The sequence below is a fragment of the Microcebus murinus genome, chromosome 2, assembly GCF_040939455.1.
Source record: "Microcebus murinus isolate Inina chromosome 2, M.murinus_Inina_mat1.0, whole genome shotgun sequence".
Classification (NCBI taxonomy): domain Eukaryota; kingdom Metazoa; phylum Chordata; class Mammalia; order Primates; family Cheirogaleidae; genus Microcebus; species Microcebus murinus.
Window position 1 is genome coordinate 121492567 of NC_134105.1, and position 23074 is coordinate 121515640.

General features: G+C 52.9%; 1 long non-coding RNA gene and 1 pseudogene across 1 annotated transcript; one reads left to right on the plus strand and one right to left on the minus strand.

Annotated features, from left to right (window-relative positions):
• Positions 1–231: 231 nt before the first annotated feature.
• Positions 232–10426, plus strand: LOC142869602 (small ribosomal subunit protein uS2-like; annotated as a pseudogene).
• LOC142869603 (uncharacterized) lies at positions 4309–8805 on the minus strand. Its single transcript, XR_012918201.1, has 2 exons — positions 8349–8805; positions 4309–4984 (listed from the first exon to the last, which is right to left on the minus strand). It is a non-coding gene; the product is annotated as an uncharacterized LOC142869603 (long non-coding RNA).
• Positions 10427–23074: the final 12648 nt, after the last annotated feature.

A 23074-nucleotide genomic window follows, 5' to 3' on the forward strand; every position in this document is an offset into this window, starting at 1 on the left:
TGTCCTTCTCGGACGAAACTGCTCCCGTCCGTGAACCAGATGAGGTCGCTGTTCGGAAGGGGGCGGTCCTTCAAGTCTCTCCGGGCCATCTGGGTTTCAGCCAGGATTTCGAGACAGTCGTGCTCAGGTGCTGCTGATTCTGGAACAGGCAGGAGCGTTGCCGGATTCAGGGTGGCGGGGGCCTGGAACTCGATGCGAGGTGCATCCAGCAACAGTCCTTGGTAGTGAGTGAGCCTTGCATTTGTGATCCATCGCCCCGGAGGCTGCTTTAAAACCCCTTCTATGGCATGCGGAGTAGTGACTATCAGTCTCTGTCCCAGGGTAAGTTTATCAGCATCTTTTACTAATAGGGCTGTGGCCGCGATCACTCGTAAGCACGCCGGCCATCCGGCTGCCACCGGATCTAACTTCTTTGACAGATAGGCCACTGGTCTCTTCCAGGGCCCTAGGGTTTGTGCGAGCACCCCCTTTGCAATGCCCTTTTTTTCATCTATATAGAGGTGGAATTCTTTGGTGGGGTCAGGGAGCGCTAGGGCAGGTGCTTTTAGCATGGCCGTTTTTAGGACTTGGAAGGCATTTGCCATTGTCTCAGTCCATTCCCATGTTTGCCCTGTTTTGCATTTTTCATATAAAGGGCGGGCCTTTTCCGCGAACCCCGGGATCCAAAGGCGGCAGTAACCCACCGACCCCAAGAATTCTCTTAACTCTCGGCTCGAGGTCGGAGTGGGTATTTGTAACACAGTCTGCTTCATAGCTTCAGTCAGCCACCTTTGGCCCCCTCTTATCTTATACCCGAGATAAGTGACTTCATCTCTGCAAATTTGGGCCTTCTTTGCACTGGCTCTATACCCCAGCTCGCCGAGTGTTTTAAGTAAGTCTCTGGTACCTTTTAGGCAAGTCTGGGGGTCAGGGGCAGCCAGCAGCAGGTCATCCACATACTGCAGCAAGGTTACCTCGGGGTGGTTGGCGCGGTACTCACTCAGGTCATCCTGGAGGGCCTCGTTGAAGAGGGTGGGTGAATTTTTGAACCCCTGAGGCAGCCTGGTCCATGTCAGTTGCCCATAGACCCCTCTCTCTTCGTCCTGCCACTCAAAGGCGAAAATCTCTTGACAGCGTGTCGCCACAGCCAAACTGAAGAAAGCATCTTTTAGATCTAGAACTGTATACCAGGATAACGTGGGAGAGAGCGAGCTTAGCAGAGTGTAGGGGTTTGGAACGGTAGGGTGGATGTCCAGAGTCCTTGCATTGACTTCTCTAAGATCTTGTACTGGTCTATAATCTTTTCCTCCAGGTTTCTTTACCGGCAACAGGGGTGTATTCCAAGCTGACTGGCATTTTCTGAGAATCCCACTGTCTAGGAGTCTCCGAATGTGGGGTGTTATCCCCGCCTTTGCCTCCCGGGACATGGGGTACTGTCTGACACGAGCCGGCTCAGCACCCGGCTTTAGTTCGATGTAGAGGGGCGGCCTGTGCTTGGCCCACCCCGTACCCCCTGTCTCAGCCCAAGCCATGGGAAATTCTCGGAGCCATTGATCTATTCTGTCTCCCCTGCTCTTTGTGGGCTGGTACAGTCTATATTCATCCGCCTGTGTCAATGTTAGAACCTGGGTGACCCGGGGGCCGCTGAGGGGTCTGCCTTCATTGTCAGTTACCATTATCCCCCCCTCTTCGAAGTGAATTCGGGCCTTGAGCTTGGTGAGTATGTCTCTGCCTAGTAGTGGTGTGGGGCACTCAGGAATGACCATGAAAGCGTGACTCACTTGTCCTGTTCCCAAGTCTAATCTTCTCTGTGTGGTCCACTGATATAACTTAGTTCCAGTCGCTCCCCGCACCCAGCTGGTCCTTTTAGATAATTTCCCTTTATCTTGAGTTAGTACAGAATGTTCAGCCCCGGTATCTATGAGGAAGTCTACTGGATTCCCCTCCACCTGTAGAGTTACCCTGGGTTCGGGGAGGGGAGCCGAACCCCGTCGCCCCTAGTCATCCTCTGCTTGACCCACCACCATGACCCCTTTAGATCCCCCCAATCCCTGCCCCCCTTTCTTCTTGGGGCACTCTTTTGCCCAGTGCCCATGTTCTCTACAACAGGCACACTGGTTCCTGTCAAGCCTCTCTCTCTGGAATCTGGGCCCTGCTCTGTTCTCTGATCTTTCCTCCCACCTTCTCTCTCTCTCGGCTAGCAAAATTTTAGCCATTTCTTTATTTGCTTTCCGCATCTCTCTAGCCTGAAATTTTCTGTCTTCTTGTCTTATCCTCTCTGTCTTTTCTTCTGATGTCTCTCTATTATTGTAAACTTTTTCTGCTACCTCTAATAGGTCCTGTAAGGTTTTCTCTCCTAGTCTGTCTATCTTTTGCACTTTTCGCCTTATGTCTGAAGCAGCCTGATTCACAAAGGCCATCATGACAGCGGCCTTACTTTCCTCTGAGGTGGGGTCTATGGGGGTGTACTGCCGGAAGGCTTCCATGATTCTTTCTAAATATGCTGCCGGGCTTTCTTCTGGGCCCTGACGCACATCTCCTACCTTGGCCAAATTAGTCGGCTTTCGCGCCGCCATGCGGAGACCGGCCATCAGAGTCTGGCGGTAGACCCGGAGACGCTCCCTACCTTCAGCCTCATTGTAGTCCCACGGAGGTCGTTCAAGGGGGAACACTTGGTCAATTGTCCGTGGGTTCGTTGTAGGTCTACCATCTTCTCCTGGGACCAATTTCCTTGCTTCCCCCTGTATCCTTTCTCTCTCTTCCGTGGTGAAGAGCACCTTAAGTAGCTGTTGGCAATCATCCCAGGTGGGCTGATGCGTGAAGAGAACAGAGTCTAATAGGTTAATTAAATCTTTAGGGTTATCAGAGAAATTAGAGTTTTGGGCTTTCCAGTTATAAAGATCACTGGTGGAGAAAGGCCAATATTGGTAATTCTGTGTCCCATCTCCCCCCCGGGGTCCGACTGCTCGCAAGGGGAATGTTTTCACAGGCTCCGGGTCGGGGGTTCGACCTGTGCACTGTCTGGTGCCATAGGCTGGCCCTTCTTCCCCTCCCACAGCACTTAGTTGGGGCGCTGTTGCCTGGGAGATCGTGGGTGCTGTCCTGGGGTTGTAAGGGGGAGGGGCATCAGGCTCGGTCAGCCCAATCAAATCTGGGTAAAGGTTGGACTCCGGGAGCACCTGGGTGGATGGGGAGTCCTGCTGTTCTTTCTTAGTACTACCTCGCACAGTGAGGACCTCGGAGCACCCCTGGGTGGATGGGGAGTCCTGCTGTTCTTTCTTAGTACTACCTCGCACAGTGAGGACCTCAGAGGACCCCCTAAAGGGCGGCACGAATGCTTGCATCCAAGGTGGGGGATCTCGCACTAAATCCTGCCAGACTATAATGTATGGAATCTGGTCTGGGTGCCCAGGGTGCCCAAAGACTTTCTCTTTTACTTTTTTTACCATGACTCTGTCAAAGGATCCCTCTCTAGGCCACCCAACATCAAACTCGGGCCATTCAACTTTACAAAGGGTGACTAGTTTGCCCCTCCTGATTTCCAGGGACAGACTACGGGCCCTTTCCCTCACGTCCTTAAAGTGGCCTGTTAGGAGAGAGAGAGGCGTTGTCATGGCTTGCCCCATGGTTGTGGCGGAGTCCTAGGGCGTGGGCCCCCCTCAGGGCTTAGGCTGGGGCAGGATTCCTCTGAATCTACTATGGGCAGGTGGCGGTACCGGCACTGGCCTAGGGCAGAGGCCTCTGGGGTGAGGATCCGACAGCAGATGACACAACGGGGACCTTTGGCCAATGCTGGTCTGCCCCGGATCGTGGCTCTAAGGTCCTCCTCTGCTCCTCTTCGCAGGTTTCCTAAATTGAAAATCTTGCTCTCGAGACCCATGCACACTCTCACTATCCCCGGTGGTAACAAACAATGATGACAGACAAAACATGATGACAGACAAAACGGACAACAGAAGCTAGACAGACTACAAGAGACAATGCCCTAACCTGGTCCGGACTTCCTTTCTCCGAATTCCTCCTGGCCCCCGCCTCTGGCGGCGAGACCAGTACCGGAGTCCTCCCGGAGCCAGAGGACGTCTCCGTCTGGCTCCGACCGGCGACCCTCCAGCGCGTCCGCCTAGGTCCTGTGCCGGCTTAGCAATCCCGGGAATCGTTCCTCGTCCTACTACACACTCGGCTAGTCCGAGTGTGGGGTCTCGCTCACTCCTCCCTCAGCTTTGTGCTCTACTCAGCGGATTGCAGGGGAGCCTTATCCCGGACGAGCCCCCAAATGTTAGGGACCGGCTTCCTGCACCCCGCCAGGCAGACGAACAAAGACACCAAGGATGCAATCACTCAAGAGGAGCTTTATTTTCTGGCTAGCCAGGGTCCAGGCCCTAGAGTGCCAGCGCAGTGGCCGCTCTTACAGGCAAGGACCCTGACCAAAGCTGGGGCTCCCCTTTTATCCCCCCACCCTCTTGAACACCCGCGCTGTACAAGCTGATTGTGCGTGTTAGTCTTTAAAATGATTGGTGGACTGGTAGCCCGCCGGCGGCAAAGGGGGCTTTCTCCCTTATCTGGCCCCATACCTATGCGTCCAGCTGCAAGCAAGCGATTCTCAGAAGCAGAAATATGCGTTTAGCCGATAGCTCTACCTTTGGGCCCCAAGCTAGCAGTTTCCAGGAGCCGATTACTCCTCCCCTGGGCCCATTTTCTGTTATCCGGGCTCGCACAAGTGAGCCAGCAGCTTTGGGGTGCAATCAGGCCCTTACAAGGTCTCTCGTGAGGTTCCAGTCAAGCTGGCTAGGGTTGCAGTCATCTGAAGGCTTGACTGGGATGGAGAACCCACTGCCATGGTGGCTCACTCACAGTGGGTGCTGGTTGCTGGTAGGAACGCTCAGTTCCTCCCCACTGGGGCCTCTCCACGGGCTACCTGAGTGTCCTCAGGACACCGTGGCTGGCTTCACTCACAGCGTATGATGCAAGAGATAGTCAGTGATGGGGTTCAGGACACATGTGGCACCTTAACATTTGAGAAAACTGCAGAATATGAAGGTCTCTCTGACTCACCTCGTGCCCTTTTTCCCTGGAGCGGGCCATAAGAGAATTCTCTGGCTTTCCTCTCTGAAGTAGGTGATAAGGCCCCCTTGCCCCGCTATGCCCAAAGGAAGGGAACGTCCTTATCTTCAAAGACACAGAGATGCCAGCAAGGATCTGAACAAATAGGCCCTGCTAAGTCCCCCCACATTGATTGTCATTAGGGCATAGCCTTTCATCCTCCAACCCACAACTGTCTACTTCTTCACCAAACTTAGTATAAAAAAGTACAAGTTTACCTATTTCCTTGGATCTTCATTTCTGAGGGCTCCCATGTCACATAAAACTTACATTAAATAAATTTGTTTGCTTTTCTCTTGTTAACCCATCTTTTTTCACAGGGTCCTCAGTCATGAACCTTGCAATGGGTGAGGAAAAGATACTACTCTTTCTCCCCCACTCAGGTGGGATGTCACAATGTCTTTTCTGACGTAGCCTGGTGCCTTAGTCTGTCTTGCGTTGCTGTAAGGGAACACCTGAAACTGGGCAATGTGTGCAGAGAAAAGGTTTATTTGGCTCCCAGTTCTGCAGGCTGAAAGGCCGGGCATTTGGTGAGAGCCCGGGCTGCGCCCGCTCACCGGAGAAGGTGAAAGGGAGCGGCGTGCGCAGAGACCTCCCGGTGAGGGAGAGGCAAGACAGAGCAGCGGGGAGGTGCCCGGCGCTTTGAAACAACCAGTTCTGGAGAAAACTAATCGAGTGACAGCCCACTCCTGACCCAGAGGCCAGCGCCAAGCCACTCATGAGGGATCTGCCCCAGTGCCCAAATACCTCCTGTTGGGCCCCACCGCAACACTGGGGTGGAATTTCAACATGAGATTTGGAGGGGACAAACATCCCAACCACTGCACTGGGGAGCCACACCTCCTCATTTCCACAGACCCTGCAGGGGGCAAGGCCGGCCCCACCACTGCAGAAGCCATCCAGGGCACACAGCAGGCGGGCTCCCGGGGCCGTCCCAGCGCGGCTGCCACAGCACCAAGCCGTTGCTGTGAGCGGGAGTTTTGCTTTGCCCCTAAATTTGATTCACTGGCGGCTCCACCAAGAAATCACAATTTTGATTTTTTATGTGTTTTAAGCAAGCAGGCCTTCAGCAAGATAGCAAATTCAAGATTGCCAAAAATGCAAAGTTAGGTCCTCTACCCTGATGAAGACATGAGTGGTCAGGATCACAAAGCTGGTTTCCAGAAGAGCTCAGAAGAGAGAAAGAAGGCAGACGAACAGGCTGGCCTCTACATTCACCAAGGCCTCAAATTAGACTTTGGACCCTGCCTCCAAATAAAATGACTCATACAGTTCCAAAGGTACAGGTGTGAAGGGAGAAGGCATTCATTGTCCAACCTTAAACTGAGATCCCTGACTATGCAGCACTGCCTGTAGTATAGAATGGCTATGAATCAATATTTTTCTAGATTTTGTGACCATTAAAATATATTACATTGCATTTTTTCTGTAAAAAGTTTTAATTTATAAAATGTAAACATTTAAAATATTCCACAATTTTTATGATTCTCATTTTTTGAATTGCTTCTTTTGTTTTAAACTATGAGAAACCTCAAAAGACTACAGTGGCCCTAGTCTATTAACATCTAGAGGCTTTTCTCTCAACCCCTCGACTCCCTGTCTCATTCCTTTCCTTTGGACAAACGAGGGTTGAGTAAGTGACCGCTAAGGTTGCCCCAGGTCCAGCACCCCCTTCGGGCACTAGAGCCACAGCGTCACTGCTTGCTTGTCAGCGTTCCGTGCCCTGGATGCTCCCGTGGCTAAGGAGGGACGTAAGCATAACGGTCGATACTGACCCCCCATGGGCACTCCCACCAGTGTGGTCAGCCACGTAGGGGCGTGAAGTGGGAGAAAAACGCAGGGACTGCCCGTCAGGATTGTTTTTCTTTATCCACAAAGTCACATTGAGACTGGCTTCTGGTGTGAAATACAGTGAAGCCCCAAATATCCCTCTGGGAGTTCATCATCCTGCTCAGCCTGGAACCCAGATGGCCCCAGGCAGGGCCCGCGCCGGCCGGACCTGCTCTGGAGAGGCTGCATTTAGATGCCTCATCTTAGAAACTGGGCCACAGGAGGGTCAGCTGTTTGTGTTTGTTTGTCTCTTGTCCCCACTGGACTCTGCAGAGAATCACGGTGGCAGCCCTGGGCCGGGAGGCAGGTGTCACAGCAGCGATTGTGGGTGCTGCGGGCGTTCTGCCGAAAAACACTTTCTGGATCTGTGGAGCCAGCACATAGACTCTGTCAAAAGATAAAATTACAACAAATTTTAGTTTAAAGATCTTAACTGACCTTCATTGGCGATTCTAGAATCAGGCAACACCTTGTTCTATAAAATAGAATGAGTGTTCCAATGAGTTGAGAAGAGGAGTTTGGCTTTATAGACAGAAAAGGGCTGAGGAAAGCAGAAACAGGGAACAAAAAATAGATTGGTTGTTCCAAAGTTACTTCCCTTGTAAAGGTTAAAGCAGAAGAAACTTCATTACCATGCCAGCTAAAACTGGCCTGTTTGGGGATTTGCTGTTATCTCTGTTTATCCTGACTTCTTGGAAGGTCAGATAAAGTTGGTTTCAGCTTGGTGGCCTGGGACTTCAGCATGGGAGACTCCACTTTGGTGTCGTTTCTTGGGCCTAGTGCAGGAGCTCAGTCCCAACCCATGGCCTCCCATAAATCTTCCTTAACGCTTCCCTGGGCTGGGGAGGGTGGTGAGGCCAGGTGAATGAATGAGGGCAGAACCTCTGTTCTCACACCCTTCTGAGCTGCCTCCTGACTTTGGGCAAGACCAGTAATGCTGACTGGCTTCACTTCAGACCCTTCCCCCCTCCCTTCTATCCAGAGAGCCCCCAGTGATCAAATATCCTTGCCCCTAGCAAGGACACCATTCTCCTTACTCCTGGCTTTCAGCAAAGTCCCCTTCCTTCCTGGGTATCATATACCTGGGAGGACACTGAGGACTGAACTCTGATCTTTTTCTTTTGCTAAAAACTCTTTCCTAAGGAGGCCAGCTGGGTTAGGCTGACAAATGGTAAATTCCTACTAAGCGGCTTTTGTTAACCAAATAAAGCAATGGTTTACTTCCCAACCTGATTCTGGTATGGCATTAACATCATCTAAAAGATAGGAAGCCCCTGTCTTAACTCAAGCATCCTAGCAGTTGCCTATCATAAATTTAAAATATCTTAACTGTGAACTAAAATGCTCAACCCCTACCAGCTGACTGAATGGACCCCCTAGTGGCCAGAGGAATATTCAAGGGCAAAGTTGCCTGCCAGGAGGAGGGAGGTCAGACAGGCCTTATCATGCCCCCCTCCCTTCTTGGAGACTTCCTTTGTAACCCATTAACAGGCCTAAGGGTATGCAAGACAAACCTGCAGGCCCTCAATTTGCAACAAATGGTGGCTTATCTCTAGTAAACAGTTTATGTTAAAACATTCCACGTCTTTAGACAAAGCTTCCTGTCTTTAGCCAATTACAATCTAAAGAATCTTTAAACCCACCTATAACCTGTAAGCCCCTCCCCCCCTTCGAGATGGCCCTCCTTTTTGGGCCAAACCAATGTATGCCTCCCACACGTTGATTGATGGCTTTACCCATAACCCTTGTCTCTAAACTGTATAAAAACCAAACTGTAACCCAGCCACAGCCAGTCCACTTGCCCAAGGCCTCTTGGCAGTGGCTCCGGGTCATGGTCCTCAAATTTGGCTCAGAATAAATCTCTTTAAAATTATTTTACAGAGTTTGGCTTTTTCCATTGACAGCATAAACTTCCCACCAGCTGGCGCTGCAGAGGGTAGACACCCAGGAACCTGACAGTGAGATGCAGGTCGTGAATTCAGCTGTACCTTAAAAAAAAAAAACCTGCTATTTCCTGCTACCCAGAGAGGGGCCCGCATGCGCTCGCAGCAGGCAGCACTGTTCTGGGTTCTCGTAGTAACAGAAGGGGACACTTTCGCAATGTCCAGAGCCATTGATGTCCTGCAAATGGAGGAGGATGTCCTCAAATTCCTTGCAGCATGAACTCACGTGTGTGGTGCCAACCTTGACTTCCAAATGGAACAATACATCTACAGAAGGAAAAGCAATGGCATCTGCATCATAAATCCTAAGAGGACCTGGGAGAAGCTCTTGCTGGCAGTTTGTGCCTGCTGATGTCAGCCTCCTGTCCTCCAGGAACACCGGCCATGCAGTTTGCTGCTGCCATCGGAGCCACTCCTATTGCTGGCCGCCTCACTCCCGGAGCCCTCGCTAACCAGGGCCAGTATTTTGGGACCCACACCTTCTGGTTACTGACCCCAGGGCTGACCACTGGTCTTCCACAGAAGTGTCGTGTGTTAACCTGCCTTCATTGCTCCGTGCAGCACAGGTTCCCCTCTGCACGGCACCATGCCATGCAACACGGGAGCTCCCTCAGCGGGTCTGATGTGGATGCTGGCCCGGGAATTCTGTGCATTCGTGGCACCGTCGCCCATGAACACCGTGGAGAGTCATGCCTGATCTCTCCTTCTACAGAGATTCTGAAGATAGTGGAAAGGAAGAGCAGGCTGCTGCTGAAAAGGCTGTGGCCAAGGAGGAATATCAGGGAGAAAGGACTGCTCCAGCTCCTGAGCGCACTGCTACCGGGCGGGAGGGTGCGGACTGCAGGCGTGCAGGCGCCTCTGTGCCTGCTCAGCAGGTCCCGGCTGAAGCCTGGAGCGCTCGCCCCAAGGGGCTGGTCTGCAGCCCCCACTGCTCCGGCCCTGAGTGGGTAGGAACTAAGTAAGCTGCTCCTCCACAGGCTCTCGCACAACATGGAAATAGGTTGATAGAAAATAAACATCAGTTTCTTAAGGAAAAAAAAAAAAGAAACAAAAACAAAACCAACACCATTGCAACGGAAGCCTTCTGCCCTGGGTGACTTGCCTCAAACCCGGGAATGATAGGGGTCTGGCCTCGGTTTTTCCCTGCTTTTCCTTCTGGAGGAGCATCTGCATAAGAAGAGTGAGTCATCCGGCTTCCAAGGACGGAGATGGCACCCTGTTGAAGATCCGTCCTTTGTTGTAAAGTTGCCTGAAACCATCCAGAGAGGCAGGGCTAAGTGTAACTTTTTAGTGTTGATATGTGATCACAACAAAAGAATCCTTGTTATTTTAGGACCCCTTGAAGACATGCAATCATTGTCCACATGCATATGAAGGACTGCCACAAAGAAGCATGAATGGAACATTTATCAATTTCAGAGGAAGTACTAGACCAGTGGGAGAGGTTAACAGGAGGCAGATTCCAGCCCAGTGTAGTACATCCTGCCTCAAGAGGTGGTGAGCTCCCTGTCACTGGTGGTATTCATGCAACAAACTGTCAAAAATGTCAGAAGAACTTCAAATAAAAAATAAATTTCAGGAGACTCAAAAGTAGTTGAGTTTTCTTTGGTTTGCTGCTGTTGTTGTTTTGAGACAGGGTCTTGCTCTGTTGTCCCAGGTAGAGTGCTGTGGCATCATCATAGCTCACTGCAGCCTCAAACTCCTGGGCTCAAGTGATCCTCCTGCCTCAGCCTCCTGAGTAATTGGGACTGCAGGAGTGTACCACCATGCCTGGCTAGTTTGTTCTGTTTTTAGTAGAGATGGGGTCTTGCTCTTGCTCAGGCTGGTCTCAAACTCGTGACCTCAAATATTTCTCTTGCTTTGGCCTCCCAGAGTGCTAGGATTACAGGTGTGAGCCACCGCTCCCCACCCAAGATATTTTTAATGGAGTTGAAGAATTGGATAGTTGCAGAAATACAGAGACTTGAGCAAGGGGGGTTCTTGCTCTATCAAAGTTCCAAGTCCCAGGAGCTGACCTGTCCTCTAGCTTTCCCCAACTTCTGAAAGCTTCAGGTCCGAAGGGAGTAAGACAGTGTCCCTCTCACAGGGTCCTCAAGGAGGGTGGGCTGAGGGAAGGCTTGGGCCTCTTCCATTCTAAGCACCCGTAATTCCCACAAGGAAAAAAGACCCAGGAGACAAGGAAAATACTCCAAATCATTCCCAGAGTGAATATTTAACAAAATTGGAGTTTGATTTTTTTAAATAAGGCATCAGTGGCTCTTTTTAAGCAACAAAGAGCCGGGTTTATGCAAATTTCCCCTCAGGGCTTTCATTAAGATGTTAACATCTTTCTTGTCACAATATGTACCTTATCACAGTGAGTCACACTAACCCTCTATTCTCTTGCTAAGACATCTTAGGAAGATAAACTCTGAGCACAGGACCTAACTTTCTTTTTAAGTGAAAACCCCTTATTGAGAGTTCTAAGGAAAGGGTCAGGAGATGGGGAATTTAAACAAAGAGAAGAAAAGAAAAGAAAAAGGGCCTCCCGGCATGGTGAGATCAGTAGGTGGAACCGGGAGCATTCTGAGGAAGAGACTGGGCGGCTCCTATTGGACCTGTACGAATCTCTGGTGATAGGAACATGCTAGAACCATTCCGTTTCTCCCAGTGGGGTCACATAAGCCCTTTAAAGACAGCGCTTCCCTCTCCATCCGGTCTTTAGCGCCCTTCTCTGGGCCACGTGCAAGTGACAGAACTTTGCAGGGCCTCGCGCTGCCGCCCTGGAATGGAAAAGGCGGTTGCAGGAGCGTGAACACCGTACCTACGGCCATGGTTGCGCGCACGCAGGGCTCAAAGGGGAAGGGCAGTGGCCGTTTGCATTGGGGGGCGCGGCCTTCAGAAGAGACGTTCCTTCAGACCGGGGTCTAACTTTCCATAAAGGGCCAGACAGTAAACATTTTAAGCTTCGGGGGAGGGCTATGGGGTCTCTGTCGCAAGCGCTCCACTGGGCTGTCCCTTAGAGCACAGAATGAGCGGGCCGCGTTCCAGTTAAACTGTACTTACTGACACGAATTTGAATGGCAAATCACTGTCACGTGTTACCCAAAAAATGATTCTTTTGATTCTTTCCCAACTACTTCAAAATGTAAAATGCATCCTCAGCGAGTGGGGTCACACAAACACAGGCAGCAGAGTGTGGGGTTCGCTGCCCCTGCAGGGACCCCAGCAGCCCCGCCCTCAAGCCCTCCCGCGTGCTGGGCGCCAACTGCGCACGCGTGATCGGCGCTCCCAGCCCCAGCCCCGCCTCCTCGGCCACCTGGCCCCAGGTGCCCAGCCCTGGCGAGCAAGCCACACGTGAGTGTTCAAAAGGGCTTCTGTTCATCCATTTGTTTAGATCCAGTAGAGTTTGATTTATGAATCCGGGTGCACCAAGGTTGGGTGCATATATATTTAGAATTATTATGTCTTCTTGTTGAACTGTACCCTTCACCATCATATAGTGACCTTCTTTGTCTTTTAATACTTTTGTTGATTTAAAGACTAAGTTATCTGTAATCAGCACCTGTACGCCAGCTGTCTTTTGGCTTCCGTTTGCTTGAAATATTGTTCTCCACCCCTTTACCTTTAGTCTATATATATCCTTGCAGGTTAGATGTGTTTCCTGAAGGCAGCAGATACTTGGCTTGTGTTTTTTTATCCATTCAGCCAGCCTATGTCTCTTGAGTGGGAAGTTCAAGCCATTCACATTATTGAGATAACTGATAGGTGGGGCAGATTTCTCTGTTCATTATGTTGGGCTGAACATTGTTGCTTTGTTTTCTCTCTTGAGATATTGTGGTATCTTTAGCTTTGAGTAGATTTACATTTGTGAGTGTTTATTGTGCTGATCCGTGGGTAACACTGTTTTGAGTACTTCTTGTAGGGCTGGTCTTGTCTTGGTGAATTCTCTGAGACTTTGCTTATCTGAGAATATCTTTATTTCTCCCTTATATACGAAGCTTAGTTTTGCAGGGAATAAGATTCTAGGCTGGGCACTGTTTTGTTTCAGGAGAGTGAGAATGGGGCCCCAGTCTCTCCTTGCTTGTAAAGTCTCAGTAGAGAAGTCTGGCGTTATTCAGAATGGCTTTCCTTTGTATGTTACTTGCTTCTTTCATCTTACAGCTCTTAGAAGGGCCTCTTTAGTTGATATTTTGGTCAGTCTGATGACTGCATGTCGTGAAGCCTTCCTGTTTGCATTGAGTCTCCAAGGTGTCCTCTGAGCTTCTTGAACTTATATATCGAGATTTTTAGCAAGGCCTGGGAAATTTTCCTCTATTATATCTTCAAATAGCTTGTCCAACCCTTGAGTGTTTTCTTCTTCCCCTTCTGGTAACCCTATGACCCTGACGTTAGGTTTCTTCACGTAACCCCACAGCTCTTGTAGGCTTTTCTCTTTTCTCTTGTTTCTCTGCTTGTTTCTCTGTGACTGATTTATTTAATTGGAAGGTGTTATCTTCAATCTCTGAGGTTCTTTCTCTAATCATCAGGGAAATGCAAATCAAAACCACAATGAGATATCCTTTAACTCTAGTGAGAATGGCCTTTATCAAAAAGTCCCCAAACAACAAATGCTGGCATGGATGCGGAGAGAGAGGAACATTCCTATACTGCTGGTGGACTGCAAACTAGTCCAACCTCTGTGGAAAGCAATATGGAGATACCTCAAAGCGATACAAGTAGATCTACCATTTGATTCAGCAATTCCACTACTGGGCATATACCCAAAAGATCAAAAGTCACTTTATGAAAAAGACACCTACACTCGAATGTTTACAGCAGCACAATTCTCAATTGCAAAACTGTGGAAACAACCCAAGTGCCCATCAATTCATGAGTGGATTAATAAAATGTGGTATATGGATACCATGGAATACTACTCAGCTTTAAGAAACAATGGTGATATAGCACCTCTTGTATATTCCTGGATACAGCTGGAACCATTCTACTAAGTGAAGTATCTCAAGAATGAAAAAACCAGCACTACATGTACTCACCAGAAAATTGGTATTAAGGGATCAAAATGTAAGTGAACATATAGGAGTAACATCTGTCGGGTGTCGGGAGGGTGGGAGGGAGGAGGAGGGGATGGGCATATACAAGCACAAAGAGTAAGATGTGCAACGTTTGGGGGATGGACACGCTTGAAGCTCTTACTCGAGGGGGAAGGGGGGTATGGGCAATACATGTAACCTCAACACTTGTAGCCCCATAATACGCTAAAAAAAGTAAAAATAAAAAGGGTTTCTGTCCTACCTGCCGGAATATGGCCGAAGTGTGCGGGAGGCAAGGTAGGGGAGATGGGGCACTTGGTGCCATGGAAGAGCCAGGTCATGAAGGGACGCTTTGCGACCATCCCCAGGAGTGCCTCACCGCCAAGGAGGGACAGGGCCTTGGCGGGAGAGGGCCAAGGGAGGAGAGGGCCTCGGCAGGAGAGGGCCTCTGCGGGAGAGGGCCTCGGGGGGAAGAGGGCCGAGGCCGGAGAGGGCAGAGGCGGGAGAGGGCCTAGGCGGGAGAGGGCCTTGGCGGGAGAGGGCCGAGAAGGGAGAGGGCGGAGGCAGGAGAGGGCCTTGGTGGGAGAGGGCAGAGGCAGGACAGGGCAGAGGCGGGAGAGGGCCGAGGCGGGAGAGGGCCGAGAAGGGAGAGGGCGGAGGCGGGAGAGGGCCATGGTGGGAGAGGGAGAAGGTGGGAGAGGGCCTTGGCGGGAGAGGGCCTTGGCGGGAGAGGCGCTTGGCGGGAGAGAGCAGAGGCGGGAGAGGGCCTTGGCGGGAGAGGGCCTTGGCGGGAGAGGCGCTTGGCGGGAGAGGGCCTTGGCGGGAGAGGGCCGAGAAGGGAGAGGGCCGAGAAGGGAGAGGGCAATGGTGGGAGAGGGAGAAGGCGGGAGAGGGCCTTGGCGGGAGAGGCGCTTGGCGGGAGAGGGCCTTGGCGGGAGAGGCGCTTGGCGGGAGAGGGCCGAGAAGGGAGAGGGCCGAGAAGGGAGAGGGCAATGGTGGGAGAGGGAGAAGGCGGGAGAGGGCCTTGGCGGGAGAGGGCCTTGGCGGGAGAGGCGCTTGCCGGGAGAGGGCCGAGGCGGGAGAGGGCATTGGCGGGAGAGGGCCTTGGCAGGAGAGGGCCGAGGCGGGAGAGGGCCTTGGCGGGAGAGGGCCGAGGCGGGAGAGGCGCTTGGCGGGAGAGGGCCGAGGCGGGAGAGGCGCTTGGCGGGAGAGGGCTGAGGCGGGAGAGGCTCTTGGCGGGAGAGGGCCTTGGCGGGAGAGGCTCTTGGCGGGAGAGGGCCTTGGCGGGAGAGGGCCGAGGCGGGAGAGGCGCTTGGCGGGAGAGGGCCTTGGCGGGAGAGGGCCTTGGCGGGAGACGACCTTGGCGGGAGAGGGCCGAGAAGGGAGAGGGCCGAGGTAGGAGAGGCCTTTGGCGGGAGAGGGCCTTGGCGGGAGAGGGTCTTGGCGGGAGAGGGCCTTGGCGGGAGAGGGCCTTGGCGGGAGAGGGCATTGGCGGGAGAGGCCTTTGGCGGGAGAGGGCCTAGGCGGGAGAGGGCCTTGGCGGGAGAGGGCCTTCGCGGGAGAGGGTCTTGGCGGGAGAGGGTCTTGGCGGGAGAGGGTCTTGGCGGGAGAGGGTCTTGGCGGGAGAGGGCCTTGGCGGGAGAGGGCCTTGGCGGGAGAGGGCCTTGGCGGGAGAGGGCCGAGGCGGGAGAAGGCGGAGAAGGGAGAGGGCCTAGAAGGGAGAGGGCCTAGGCGGGAGAGGGCCTTGGCGGGAGAGGGCCTTGGCGGGAGAGGGCCGAGGCAGGAGAGGGCATTGGCGGGAGAGGGCCTTGGCGGGAGAGGGTCTTGGCGGGAGAGGGCCTTGGGAGGAGAGGGCCTTGGCGGGAGAGGGCCGAGGTGGGAGAAGGCGGAGAAGGGAGAGGGCCTAGAAGGGAGAGGGCCTAGGCGGGAGAGGGCCTTGGCGGGAGAGGGCCTTGGCGGGAGAGGGCCTTGGCGGGACAGGGCCTTGGCGGGAGAGGCCCTTGGCGGGAGAGGGCCTTGGCGGGAGAGGGCCGAGGCGGGAGAGGGCGCTTGGCGGGAGAGGCCCTTGGCGGGAGAGGGCGGAGGCGGGAGAGGGCCGAGGCGGGAGAGGGCCGAGGCGGGAGAGGGCCTTGGCGGGAGAGGCTGAGGCGAGAGTGCGGAGGCATGGTGCTGCTGTCTGGGGAGCCTGGGCAACTCGGTGGGTGCGGGCGGGGGTCTCGCAGTTCTGTCCCCAGAGGGAGGGCGGGAGTGGCCCAGTCAGAGCTCCACCAGAGGGCGGCGGCGGAGCGGGAAGGCGGGACCTGGGGTGGGGCCGTGCCAGGCCAGCGGCCGAGACGCCCAGTAGAGCCACGCTCGGAGACCCTCCCCGCCGCCCGCCGAGACGCGCGGGGCTGCCCCAAGACGACCGCGGACGCGTGTGGGTGGGAAGTCGGTGTCCAGCAGTCGCCGGGCTGTGTTAGGTCGCGTGTTAGCGCGGACCCGGCGGGCGTTCGAAGCCAGCTTCGCTCTGCGTTTGCCGCCGTGTCGCCTCGGGCAGGCCTCCAGGTCTGCAGGACGGTGTTCCCCAGAGAGCGAGCCTGCCGCGTGCTGGTGCTCCACGGAGAGCGTGCCTGCCGCACCGGTGCTCCGGGGAGAGCGCGCCCGCCGCGCGTTGGTGCTCCCGGGAGAGCGTGACTGCCGCGGGCGGGTGCTCCCCAAAGAGCATGTCTGCCGCGTCGGTGCTCCCCAGAGAGCGTGCCTACAGCAGCGGTGCTCCCCGGAGAGTGCCTGCCGCGCCGGTGCTCCCGGGAGAGTGGCTGCCACGCGGGTGCTCCCAGGAGAGCGTGCCTGCAGCAGCGGTGCTCCCAGGAGAGCGTGCCTGCCGCGCGGGTGCTCCCCAGAGAGCGTGCCTGCCGCGGGGGTGCTCCCAGAGAGCGTGCCTGTCGCGGGGGTGCTCCCAGAGAGCGTGCCTGCCGCGCGGGTGCTCCCAGAGAGCGTGCCTGCAGCATCGGTCCTCCCAGGAGAGCGTGCCTGCCGCGCGGGTGCTCCCCAGAGAGCGCGCCTCCCGCGGGGGTGCTCCCAGAGAGCGTGCCTGTCGCGGGGGTGCTCCCAGAGAGCGTGCCTGCCGCGCGGTGCTCCCAGAGAGCGTGCCTGCAGCATCGGTCCTCCCAGGAGAGCGTGCCTGCCGCGCGGGTGCTCCCCAGAGAGCGCGCCTCCCGCGGGGGTGCTCCCCAGAGAGCGTGCCTGCCGCGCGGGTGCTCCCGGGAGAGCGTGCCTGTCGCGGGGGTGCTCCCGGGAGAGCGTGCCTGCCGCGCAGGTGCTCCCAGAGAGCGTGCCTGCAGCATCGGTCCTCCCAGGAGAGCGTGCCTGCCGCGCGGGTGCTCCCCAGAGAGCGCGCCTCCCGCGGGGGTGCTCCCCAGAGAGCGTGCCTGCCGCGCGGGTGCTCCCGGGAGAGCGTGCCTGTCGCGGGGGTGCTCCCGGGAGAGCGTGCCTGCCGCGCAGGTGCTCCCAGAGAGCGTGCCTGCAGCATCGGTCCTCCCAGGAGAGCGTGCCTGCCGCGCGGGTGCTCCCCAGAGAGCGCGCCTCCCGCGCGGGTGCTCCCGGGAGAGCGCGCCTGCCGCGCGGGTGCTCCCCAGAGAGCGTGCCTGTCGCGGGGGTGCTCCCAGAGAGCGTGCCTGCCGCGCGGGTGCTCCCAGAGAGCGTGCCTGCAGCAGCGGTCCTCCCAGGAGAGCGTGCCTGCCGCGCGGGTGCTCCCCAGAGAGCGCGCCTGCCGCGGGGGTGCTCCCCAGAGAGCGCGCCTGCCGCGGGGGTGCTCCCCAGAGAGCGTGCCTGCCGCGCGGATGCTCCCGGGAGAGCGCGCCTGCCGCGCGGGTGCTCCCCAGAGAGCGTGCCTGCCGCGCGGGTGCTCCCAGAGAGCGCGCCTGCCGCGCGGGTGCTCCCCAGAGAGCGCGCCTGCCGCGCGGGTGCTCCCCAGACAGCGCGCCTGCCGCGCGGGTGCTCCCCAGAGAGCGCGCCTGCCGCGCGCCAGAGCGCACATGGACGCAGAGGTCTCCGCGGCCCGCGGGCGTGGGAGAGGGGGCTCACTGAAAGCCGGCCTGCGCTGCCTCGCCGCCGCCGCTGACGACTTCCGCCGTTTCACCACGTCTGAGTAGTACGGTGAGGTCTCAAAGGACCCCACATGCCCTCCTTTTCTCTTAAAAATTTTGTGTGTTTTTTCCATGTATCTGAATAACTTTGAGGTTGTGGTCAGCGGTTTTATGACAGGCTTTTGAACTGGCGAGTTTCAGGGTCCCTGACCTCCTGGACGTGTGAGCATTTTGGTCTTAAGTATCATGAGCAATGCTGCCATAGACATCCGTACAGAAGTAGATTCCAGTTTGTCTGCAATGATTCCGGTGACTTCCAGAAGGGGAGACGTGGGCTCCGAGCGTGAACTCAGATGAGGGTTGCTTATTCCCATCTGTTCTTCAGAACACTGACATGGACACTGCAATCCTGAGACGATTCCTGTCTGCAGAGAAAGGCACCAGCATTGGGCTTTATTACTTTGCTTGTTTTTGCTAATAGATAAGAAGAGAGCTCGTAGCTGCTTTATCTTTCTTTTCTTTTCTTTTTTAAAATTAATTACACATGCGATGATTATCTTTGTCATTAACTTTACTATCACATTTGCCATTTGTTCACATTCTCCAGCCACAGTTTCAGTAGAGACACCGTTTTGTCTCTTGTAGATGTGCATAGGCTCTACATATTTCGGACACGACCTTTCTCTGTCTTGCCTCTGATGGGACCTTCCCATCTATTTTCTTTATATCTGAGTTTTGTTGTTTTCCATGAAGTTTTAATTCTGTGTGGCTCTCAACCTGACATCATTATTACTGATGATGTTATGATTTAAGCAAGGAAGAAATTAACTCCCCTCCACACTTACATAAGGGTAAGATTCTGCTTCTTTTCTCTCTTTTTTAACATTGTAGTCCCTAATCCTCCTAGATGTAAGTTATAGATCTGGATTTTTCTCTGCATTGCTTCTAGTGATCCTAAAGAAACATACAATTATTTGTTTTCCTGTGGTTCCTTATACTTCACTTGTCATATATTTTTAAGACATTTCTTTCTTTAGAGTCTATTTCTGGAATCTCCATTATCTCCCGATGACCTATATTCTGTTTTAGCCAGTTCTATAGCATTTTAATAATTGTCACTATGAAACAAAAAATACTTGCGAGAGCAAGTTTCTAGCAAACCAGTCCAGTACGTGGTGTACAGAAGAGGCTCATTAAATGTTTACAGAAGGAATGAACATACGATGATCTCCTAATTATTTTTATTCCTGTGTATTATAATTTATAATAACTTCTCTTTAATTCTGTGGAGTCTTTTCACTGTTAATATGATCGAATCTGTAAGACAACTTAGAGAACACTGTCATCTACAGCTGCGGTCCCCAACCCGTTACCTCTTCTGTATTTACAGCCACTCCTCATCACTTGCTGGTATCACCACCACCTCCCCCTGCCCCGCCCCTTCACCCCGCACCCCACCCCTATCCCCCACTCCACCGTATCCTTGGAAAAGTTGTCTTCCATGAAACCAGTCCCTTGTGCCAAAAAGGTTAGGGACAGCTAATCTACAGCACTTAGCCTTGTCATTCAGGAGTAGGTTTTCCTTTCTCTTTACTGGAGTCTGGGAGTATAGATATATACAATACTGTAGTATTGTATTTAAGGTTCTTATCATCCCTACTCAAATCCCCCTTGCCAGACCTGAGCTACTTGAAATTAGCTGAGAAATTGTATTCCTCTTCTCTGTATTTACTTGGGATATCCTTTATTTCACTTTAACATTGATACTATTTACTAAAATGCTTTCTGATCATTTTTCTCTGGTAGTTAATCTTGAAAGGGACTCCATACAGATTAAATTCTGCATTAAAAAACTTCAAGAAACTTTCCATTATTACGCCTTTATTTACCGTTTCTGTATTTGGTGAGCTTTCCTGCTTCTCATTTTCCATAGAGCGAATCTTTCTATTTTGCTTGTTTGCTATTTTTTTCATGCATTACAATTATCTATGTATTTCATCCTTCTTTGATTTTTGTTTAATTTTTCAACTTATCTTAAATCTCACTAATCTGTTGTTTCAGTGTCAATTCTAATCTTCATTTCTAACAATATTCAATTTTTTACATGACATCTGTGATGCAACTCTAGTCTCAACCTACTTGTGTTTTTTAATTATTATTAATCTTTAAATCTTCTTTCACTTTTTTCTGGATATATTTTCCCTATTTCCTCAAACCTGGCTTGTTTATATGTTTTTACAGCTTTTTTTTTTTTTTTTTTTTTTTTTGCTGCTGCTGCTGCAAAACTTATATTAATAAATTTGAGTAACTTTAGGATGGAAAGAGCTCAGGAACCTTCAAACAATGTTGAAACGTGCCTTTGCCTGGCTGAGGACAGGTCTGAGCAGTAAGTCATAGGTGACCAAAGGAGGAGAAGAGTTACTTGAAATAGAAATTCTTGGAGAGAGGAAACCAGAGGATCGTTCCAACAGTAAGTCAGAGGGACAAGGGGAGGCCTGGAGCACCCCCAGTTGGGGGCAGAGTGAAAGGAGAAGAGGGGACACACACACTCTGTGCCTATAGTTCAGGAGAGTCTCAGGCTTCAAACAGACCTGCAAGGCAAGCACAGGAAGATAACCGGCTTCACAGAAAGGGGAGGAAATTGGGGGAACTTTCTGGAGGACTGATGAGCCAAATTCATGGTGCCGTGTAAACATGAAAGCTCAATGGGAAGAGTTTAGCGAGAGGTCATGATCTGTTCTACTCTACAGCCAATTAAAAGTTAGAAATGGAGCCCAACTGCTGTTGGTGTCTAAGCTGATACAGCAGGTAATTAGGGTGGTTGCAAGGCTTAGTGAATAGGACAAGGGTGCAGGCTAACTTCTCATCTGCATGTAGGAGTGGTGAGCTCGTAGTTACTAGGAGCAAATAGGGTTCTGGGGGATTGCTGTGCACATCACAGGATGGGAGACAATGGGTGTGGAATCCAGAAAACCAAGGTTTGGAGCATCAAATATTATCGAGTTTCCTGCTCTGCTCAGATGAAAAGTCCCCGCAGCCAATGGTAAGAGTAGCTGTCAGCTCCCTGGGTCTGGGAAGTGTGACTCAGCTACCACCCTGGCTGTTTAGTGCTAAACAAACGTCTGAGCTCATAGCCCTCTCCCAAGTAGACTTTGTTTCTGGGATGAGAATTCACCATCCATTAGGAGCTTTCCAATCTGCTGTGTGTTTAGCTTCGTTTTATTTTTGTGAACTCCTAGAGTAGAACTAACAACGGGCAGAATCTGCCAGAGGTAGATTTGGGCTTGGGAAGAAGCCCTCCCAGGATAGGTGGGCGGCTTCAGGAAGTGCTAAGCTCCCTGGGCCCAGGTGCTGGTGGGAAGGCTGCAGATGAGGCTGGGAGTGTAACTGTCGGACAGAACATCTTTAAGAACACTTCCAATGCCAAGATCCATGAGATTAAGCGACACAAGGCAACTTCCAGGTCTTCATCTGGAGGAATAGACACCTTTTTCTGAGCCGTGACCAGAACCCTCAGGAGGAAGTCAGGAAGTCAAAGTCACACCTTCGTTCTGCCACCTCTGACAGGTTGCATGGCCTGAAATAGATCCTTTCACTTTCTCGGGACTGTAAAATAATGGTTTACATCTATCTTAACCCCAATCTCTAAGTGCTACTGACTGTACCTCTAAAATCTTTTTCCTTCCTGCTGGACCTTAGTCATTTCTCAGCTGTACCATTCCAAGAGCTTCCTAATGAGATCTCTGGGGTTCCTCGCAGTCCCGCCTGCTATCCATCCTCCACTTGGCCTCCAGAGTGCTCTCTCTAAAATGCAAATCAGATCATGTCACTCCCTTGCCTAAAACTGTCTGGAGGCTCCCCACCTCATTCACCATAAAGGTCAGACTTCTCAGTGCAGCCCACCAGACTCCCAGCGGGCCAGCTGGCTGAAGACACCTGGCAGCTGGGACCACCAGTGGCTCATTCCGGCATGCCCAGCACCTAGCACAATGCCTGGCACAGAAAAAAAGCACCATGGACATTAGCTGAGTGATGAATAAATAAATTTCCTGCCAGCCCTGATATTAATTATCCCGTCTTTCAGCCCAAATCAGCAGCGTCTCTAAATCACAATGCCTATTACACCTGTATTCTGAAATGCTCTTCTTAACCTCCCTAGACACCGGACCCTGGGGTCATTTCCCTAAATACCTCCAAGACCCCACTCTGCCTTTTCTAAGGTTTCAGAACACGTAAACTGCATACTGTCCAGAAACTGAGCATGGCTTTTGAAAGGGCAGCAGACTGATGGCATCTGCAGAAGAGCCTCAGGACGCCCCACTGAGGCAGAGGTCACTGCCCCAGTACGAAGCAATTAATCACCTCTCCCGCCGGAGGCTCCCGGGCTCCGCGTTCTCCGAGAAACAGGGAGAGCCCCAGCTTCTCTTAGGAGGGAGGGAGCAAAGCCACACTCTCCTCCTACCATGTCCACCAAAAGGTGGCAAGTAAGATGTAAAAGGCACAACGGGTGAGAAAAGGGGACGGCGTTGGAGGCTGAGGCCAGGCGGAGGTGTGTGCTGGGCTCTTAATGCGAGAGGGGCGCCCGCCAGGTCGGCCGGCGCGGGCAGGGAGGCGGGGAGAGGTGGGCGATTTATTGGGAGGCAGGAAAACTGCTGAATTTGACACTAGTAAACGGAGGATGTCAGTTCGACATCTGTTCCTGATACCTCAGCAACTAATTATTTCTCTGTGCACTGCGGTGGGCTGGCTGGAAGAGCCCAGGGGCAGGCTCAGTCCTGTCAATACGGCTGGGTTTGACTGGCAAAATTAATAAGTAAACAAATAAACACAACCCGCAGCCACCGGAACAATAAATAACACCCAAACAGCACTCCTCACTCCAGAGGATCAGTGGCCTTCTGTGCGGGGGGCAGGGAGAGCAGGCGAGGCAGGCGCGGGGGAGGACTCGAAGCCCCCGAGAATGTCGTCCTCAGGGTCTCCCTTCCCTGGGGGCTTCCACGAGCACGAGCCCCCATCTCCGGGCCTCTTACTCCACAGCTGTTGAAAACGTCAGCCTCTGTCGGCCCACACCTTCCTCACTATCACCATCTGGGAGGACTAGAAGAATGTTTTTAAAAGGAGGTTTTTCTGCTCAGTGTCTCCTGTG